We start from the raw sequence: 6,581 nt of genomic DNA, 5'->3' as shown, positions 1-6,581 counted from the left end.
AGGGCATGAAAATATGGCCTTAGCAATTTCTACAGACACACAGTCATCCACACCAGTGGGGTCCTCGGAACAGATAACAGCACTGCTGGCCTGCTTCCTGAGTGCTCCGCCTGGAGACTTGATGAGATCAAACTCTGATTTTAACCAAAAATATCTCCACTATTTGGCCTGCAGGAAAAAATGCATAAACAAAAACCTTGATTTGACTAAAATACCAGCAGAGAGGGACACCATCTGTGACCTTGTTAAGGAATTTTGGAACGGAGTGGCTAAGAGAGAAATTTGCAAGAGAGCTACAGTATTAACTTCCTGTTCTCAAGGCTGCCTAGGAAACTTACCAAGGGGAAAAAAAAGCCACAATAACTGGGCTGCAACACTTCAGAAGGGTTGGGGGGGGTGTATAAATTATAGCCAATTGGAAAGTATAATGAAAGAAAAGAGAGACATTTCAATTGTGTCACAAAATGATAAAATAGCTAGAAATAAACTTACCAAAACATGTGCAGTTTCTACAAAGAAAATTTTTAAATTTACTTTTGGGCACAAAAGAAAAGCTGATCAAGTGGAAAGTGTACTGTTCTCAGCTGGGAAGACTCAATATCATAAAGATATCAAGTCTCCCTAAGTTGATCTATAAATTTAACATAATTTCAATAAGATTTTTAAATAAATTTTTAAATTTGAGAAGTTAGGTCTAAACTTTGTGTAAAAAGACAGAGAAAGACAAATGCCGTTATGATTTCACTTATATGTGGAATCTAAAAAGGAAAACAAATGAAAAACAGAAGCAGAGTCATAGATACAGAGAAAAAACAGGTGGTTGCCAGAGGGGAAGGGGGTGGGGGGAGGAAAGAAATAGGTGAGGGAGATTAGTAGGTACAAATACTGAATCACTGTTGTACAAGAGGAACTAACATAGTGCTGTAGGTCAATTATACATCAAAAACAAACAAACAAACAAGCAAACTCATAGAAAAAGAGATCAGATTTCTGGTTACCAGTTGGGGGAGGGGAAATTGGATGAAGGCAGTCAAAAGGTACAAACTTCCAGTTATAAAGATAAATAAAGGGACTTCCTTGGTGGCACAGTGGTTAAGAATCCACCTGCCAATGCAGGGGACGTGGGTTCTATCCCTGGCCCGGGAAGATCCCACATGCCACAGAGCAACTAAGCCCATGTGCCACAACTGCTGAGCCTGCGCTATAGAGCCTGTGAGCCACAACTAATGAGCATATGTGCTGCAACTACTGAAGCCCACACACCTAGAGCCCTAGCTCCGCAACAAGAGAAGCCACCACAACAAAGAGTAGCCCCCACTCTCCGCAATTGGAGAAAGCCCGTATGCAGCAACAAAGACCCAACGCAGCCAAAATAAATAAATAAATACACTTAAAATTAAAAAAAAAAAAGTTTGTCATAAAAAAAAGAAAAATAAGTACTAGGGGTGTAATGAAACACATGATAAATATAATTAGCACTGCTGTATGTTATACATGAAAGTTGTAAGGAGAGGAAATCCTAAGAGATCTCATCACAAGGAAAAATACTTTTTTTCTTTTTCTTTTCTTTTGTATCTATATGAGATGATGGATGGTCACTAAAATTACTGTGGTCATCGTTGCATGATGTATGTGAGTTGAATCATTATGCTGTACACAAACATATACGGCTGCATGTCAATTACATCCCAATCAAACTGGAAGAAAAGATTTGCCACTAACATTTTGAAAAACAAGTAATTAAGGGGGATTGGACCAATTAGATATTTTTAAATGTTGTAAATTTCAATAAATAAAATAATTGTTATAAACAAATTGGTAGAAAGGATGAGAAAGTTCAGAAATAGACCCTAATACAAAAAGGAACGTATAATATAATATGTATAATATGATGAAGATGGCATTAAAATCAATGGGGAAAATACAGAGTGTTTAATAAATGGTCTTGAAACTACTGGGTAAACACATGGACAAATTCTAGAGGGGCTATATATTTAAATACAGAAAAGTAAGCTGTAAAAGCAGATGAGAAACCACGACAGAATTTTTTCTAAGCTTAGAGTGGCTACAGCCCGCCCACAGATAAGCCACAAGTGCTGTGAGCTACAAAAGCACACAGTGGTCCTGCCCTCACCTTCCAAGGTCAAAACAAGCGGCTGCATCTTCACTTCTGTCCTCCAATCTCATGTGACAAAAATATCTTCTGTGACCCACCAGGAAACATACATGACAAGGAATTGTGGAGCCTGTGGTTCAGCCTAATGAAAGTGACACATTTCAAAACCACCACCATTGGATGACAGACAATCAAAATTTTCTATTCTGGCATTGTTAGTGAGAAAAAAATGCTGTAAATAACCTTCATAGCTGTCACAAAGGGTCTGCTTAAAGAAATCACGGTAACCTAGAAATGGAAATACCATACAGTCATAAAAAGAATGAAAAAGCTCTTGATTTACTGACATGACACAATCTCTGAAATATTGTGTCAGTTGAAAAAGGGAGCTGGGGTTTTCCCTGGTGGCGCAGTGGTTAAGAATCCACCTGCCAATTCAGGGGACACAGTTCAAGCCCTGGTCCGGGAAGATCCCACATGCCACAGAACAACTAAGCCCGTGCGCCACAACTACTGAGCCTGTGCTCTAGAGCTCACCAGCCACAACTACTAAAGCCTGCACACCTAGAGCCCATGCTCCACAACAAGAGAAGCCACCAGTGAGAAGCCGGTGCACCACAAAGAAGAGTAGCCCCCACTCACCGCAACTAGAGAAAGCCTGCATGCAGCAACGAAAACCCAATGCACCCAATACATGAGAGAATGAATGAATGAATGAATAAATAAATAAATAAATGGAGTTGAAACTAGAGGGTGTGTGTGTGTGTATCTTTATTTGCTTGCATTCGCATAAACTATCTCTGAAATGATATGCAAGAAAGTGTTGGTTTTCATAGACTCCAGGGAGGAAAAGTAGCGGCTGAGCGACAGGGGTACCAAAAAGATGTCCTTTCACACTCATTGAATTTTGAATCATATGAATTGACCTATTTTAAAATGAATTAAATTTAAGAAACAAATGGAAACAATCAAAAGGGTGTGTATAGAATGTCCAATATGTCCCTGGCACGGTGCTAAGTATTATCGGGACCACAAGCATAACTCAGACCTGGGGCATCTCCTGCCCTGAAGGACCTAAGACTCCTCCAGGGTTTTAAATGTCAGTGTCCTGCCAGGTTCTGGGGACCACTTCTTTTCTCACCGGGGTAATCCCAGCCACTCTAGTAGATTTAAATTTCATCTCTATGCTGAATTGTCCCAAACACCCGTCTCTAACCTTGGGGTCACCCCACAGTTTTAGACATGTGTATCTATTTCTAGTTCATTTTAACAGATTGTTTTCCACAAATACCAACACTCCCAAAAGCAAATCAGTCATCTTCCCCACTCCCTAAGATGGCCCTTGGCAGCCCCAAACCTGATCCTCCTCCCAAATTCCCTACCTTAATTGACTTTCATTTTATACTTTATTGTTATTAAAACAGAAGAGTTAATTTTTATGAGTCTGTCTTTTTTGTTTTCTGCTTTGGCTTGAATGCTAAGAAAGGCTTTTCCTATTCCCAAAGCAGATAAAAATGTGTCCATATTTTCCTCTATTTCTTTTATTTTTAAAAAAAATTTTTTTTCACACAGCTTTACTGACATGTCTTTGACATATAAAAATTGTATAATTAAGATGTACAACATGATTTTTTGATATGTTTTGTAAAAGAATCACTACAATCAGGCTAATTAACATATCCATCACCTCTACATAGTTACCATTATGTGTGTGTGTGTGTGTGTGTGTGTGTGTGTGTGTGTGATAGGAAGATTAATTTAAGCTCTATCCTCTGCAAATTTCAAGTATACAATATAGTATTGTTAACTATCGTTACAAAATATAGAATTCTTCATGAATCTGCATGTCAACATTGAGCAGGGGTCATGCTAAACTCTATAATGATCCAATTTTAGTATATGTGCTACGAAAGTGAGAACAAAAAAAATTTTTTTATTGGAGTATAGTTGTTTTTACGATGCTGTGTTAGTTTCTGCTGTACTGCGAAGTGAATTAGCTATTTGTATACATATATCCCCTCTTTTTGGGATTTCCTTCCCATTTAGGTCACCACTGAGCATTGGGTAGAGTTCCCTGTGCTATACAGTAGGTTCTCATTAGTTATCTATTTGATACATATTAGTGTATATATGTCAATCCCAATTTCCCAGTTCATCCTCCCCTTTCCCCCTTGGTGTCTAAACATTAGTTCTCTATGTCTGTGTCTCTATTTCTGCCTTGCAAACAGGTTTATCTGTACCATTTTTGTAGATTTCACATATATGCATTAATTTACAACATTTGTTTTCCTCTTTCTGACAGTCTCTAGGTCCATCCACTTCTCTACAAATGACCCAATTTTGTTCTTTTTTAATGGCTGAGCAGTATCCCGTTGTATATATGTACCACATCTTCTTTATCCATTCATCTGTTGATGGACATTTAGGTTGCTTCCATGACCTGGCTATTGTAAATACTGCTGCAATCTTTTATGGTTTAATTACATCTTTTTTCTTTCTGAAATGTATTTTGGTGTGAGGTAGGGATCTAACATCCCAAAACCACTTATTGAACAAAAGATTCATCCTTACTCTTCTTTGCTTGTATATTTTCGGCTGATTCTCTGGGGTTTTCCAGGTAGTTAATGTAACTAGTGAAATTTTTTCTCTCTTTTCCAACATTTATACCACTTGTATTAGTCAGAATGTTTTAGTTACCCACAATAGAATTCCAACTGAAACTTTCTTCAGCAGGAAATGAAATTACCAGAATGGACAGAAGTTGCTTCCATCATGACTGAATTCAGGGATATGTACAATGTCTCTCTGGCCCTTGGCTCTTCTTTCTGTGTGATTCTCATCTTTGGATGGGTGCACTGCAGCAGAGGCAGAGTGCTCGGTCACCCATGGGCCCTCGCTTAACAGATTTTTCTTGTCCTGGTGACATAACCCCACCGAGCCTTAGTACGCTGCCTGACAGTGTTATTTTTAGTCACTTGACTTGCCAAAACCCAGTACAGAGGTTAGCATCTTGTCGTGCTGGGCCCGACAGCTCTATGAATAACTTTAGCAGTTAGCCAAACAGCTGGAGTTGGACCACACCTTCTGGTATCATTTTAAACATCTTAGTCTCGGGTTATGAAGAGGAAAAATGGACTGGGGAGGTTTCCATAGCATCGGCATCCATGATGCTGCCTTTCAAGCATGGCATCCAGGGCAGTTGCTAAGGGAGGCCCATCCCTGGTGCAGCAGCGGTGCCTGGAGGGAAACGTCCAGCCCAGCCCAGGAGTTTGGGTTTCCTCCCAGTTCAGGGTCCTCCCACACACACCCTACTGCAATCACCAGACTCCCACTCAGAGGGCTTAACTCTCAGCACCAGAGGTAACAGCAAAGTACAGAACCTAGTTGTTGCAATTTGGCCTGATTGTTAGACTGGATTCCAGTATTTTCAAATGTTTGGCTTTGTTTGTTTTATTTCCAGTCAAGCCACCTCGATCTGGAATTTGTCACTTTTCTGGTACATTTTATTCAAGACTTTGGGTCTGATTTAAGCCTTAACTTCAGGGGGCCTGAGACCCAGGGGTCTCCTTCCCTGACTACTACTAGCTGGTAGATGACCAGCTTCGCTGCCTGGGGTGGGGTAACCCTCAGAAGCCCCCACTTCACATTTTCCCTGAGGGTCTTTTACTTACAGACCAACCCTCTATACCAATTTCTACCTCAATAAAGCCTTTTTTATTTGAAAACTTCTGTTGCGGGACTTCCCTGGCAGTCCAGTGGTTAAGACTCTGCACTTCCACTACAGGGGGTACGAGTTCTATCCCTGGTCGGGGACCTAAGATCCTGCAAGCTGTGTGGCCAAAAAATAAAAATAAATAAATATAGAGAGAAATAAATTTTTTTCCTTTAAGAATTTTTATTGAGATACAATTGCCATACAATAAACTGCATATATTTAAAGCGTACAATTTGATTTAAAAATAAATAAATTTTAAAAGCGCTTAAGAAAAAAAAGAAAACCTACTGTTCCTCCTCAAAATTCCCCTGGGGCTTAGCCCTCTGCCCCTTCCCCACCCCGCTCCCCCCACCCTCACTGCCTCACAGGGCATCCAAGCCACCTTTGGTTTTACAGTTGCTGGGAGGCGGGTGAGGGAATATTCCAAAAGCTGTCTCAGTGAAGCCAGGGGCAACAGAGCACACCTGTGGCGGGGGCCGGGCATCTCTCCCGCTGTGGTTGCAGGGGAGGGTGTCTCTGGCAGAGTCAGTTTTCCACTGGTGTGAACCTGTATGAACTGGTGTGAACGCTCAGCACTTGAGTGGCTCTGGATGTAGGAAGTTTGAATTTTCTAACCACATGGAAAATGAGAGACCGTGGGGAAAAAAATAGCGGGATCAGATTGGGAGAGGATATTTGCAGAATATACACCAAACAGAGTCTCATATGTAGAGCACACAGGGAAAGAAATAAAAAAAGAACTCCAATTGG

At 40.4% G+C, this 6,581-nt stretch overlaps 1 non-coding gene across 1 annotated transcript; it reads right to left on the bottom strand.

The window, feature by feature from the left end:
• Nucleotides 1–3,932: 3,932 nt before the first annotated feature.
• Nucleotides 3,933–4,036, bottom strand: LOC130830710 (U6 spliceosomal RNA). Its single transcript, XR_009047877.1, has one exon. It is a non-coding gene; the product is annotated as a U6 spliceosomal RNA (small nuclear RNA).
• Nucleotides 4,037–6,581: the final 2,545 nt, after the last annotated feature.

This window comes from Hippopotamus amphibius, chromosome 10 (genome assembly GCF_030028045.1).
Source record: "Hippopotamus amphibius kiboko isolate mHipAmp2 chromosome 10, mHipAmp2.hap2, whole genome shotgun sequence".
Classification (NCBI taxonomy): Eukaryota; Metazoa; Chordata; class Mammalia; order Artiodactyla; family Hippopotamidae; genus Hippopotamus; species Hippopotamus amphibius.
The sequence above is the reverse complement of the archived record's forward strand: the minus strand, read 5'-3'. Positions and strand labels throughout refer to the sequence as shown.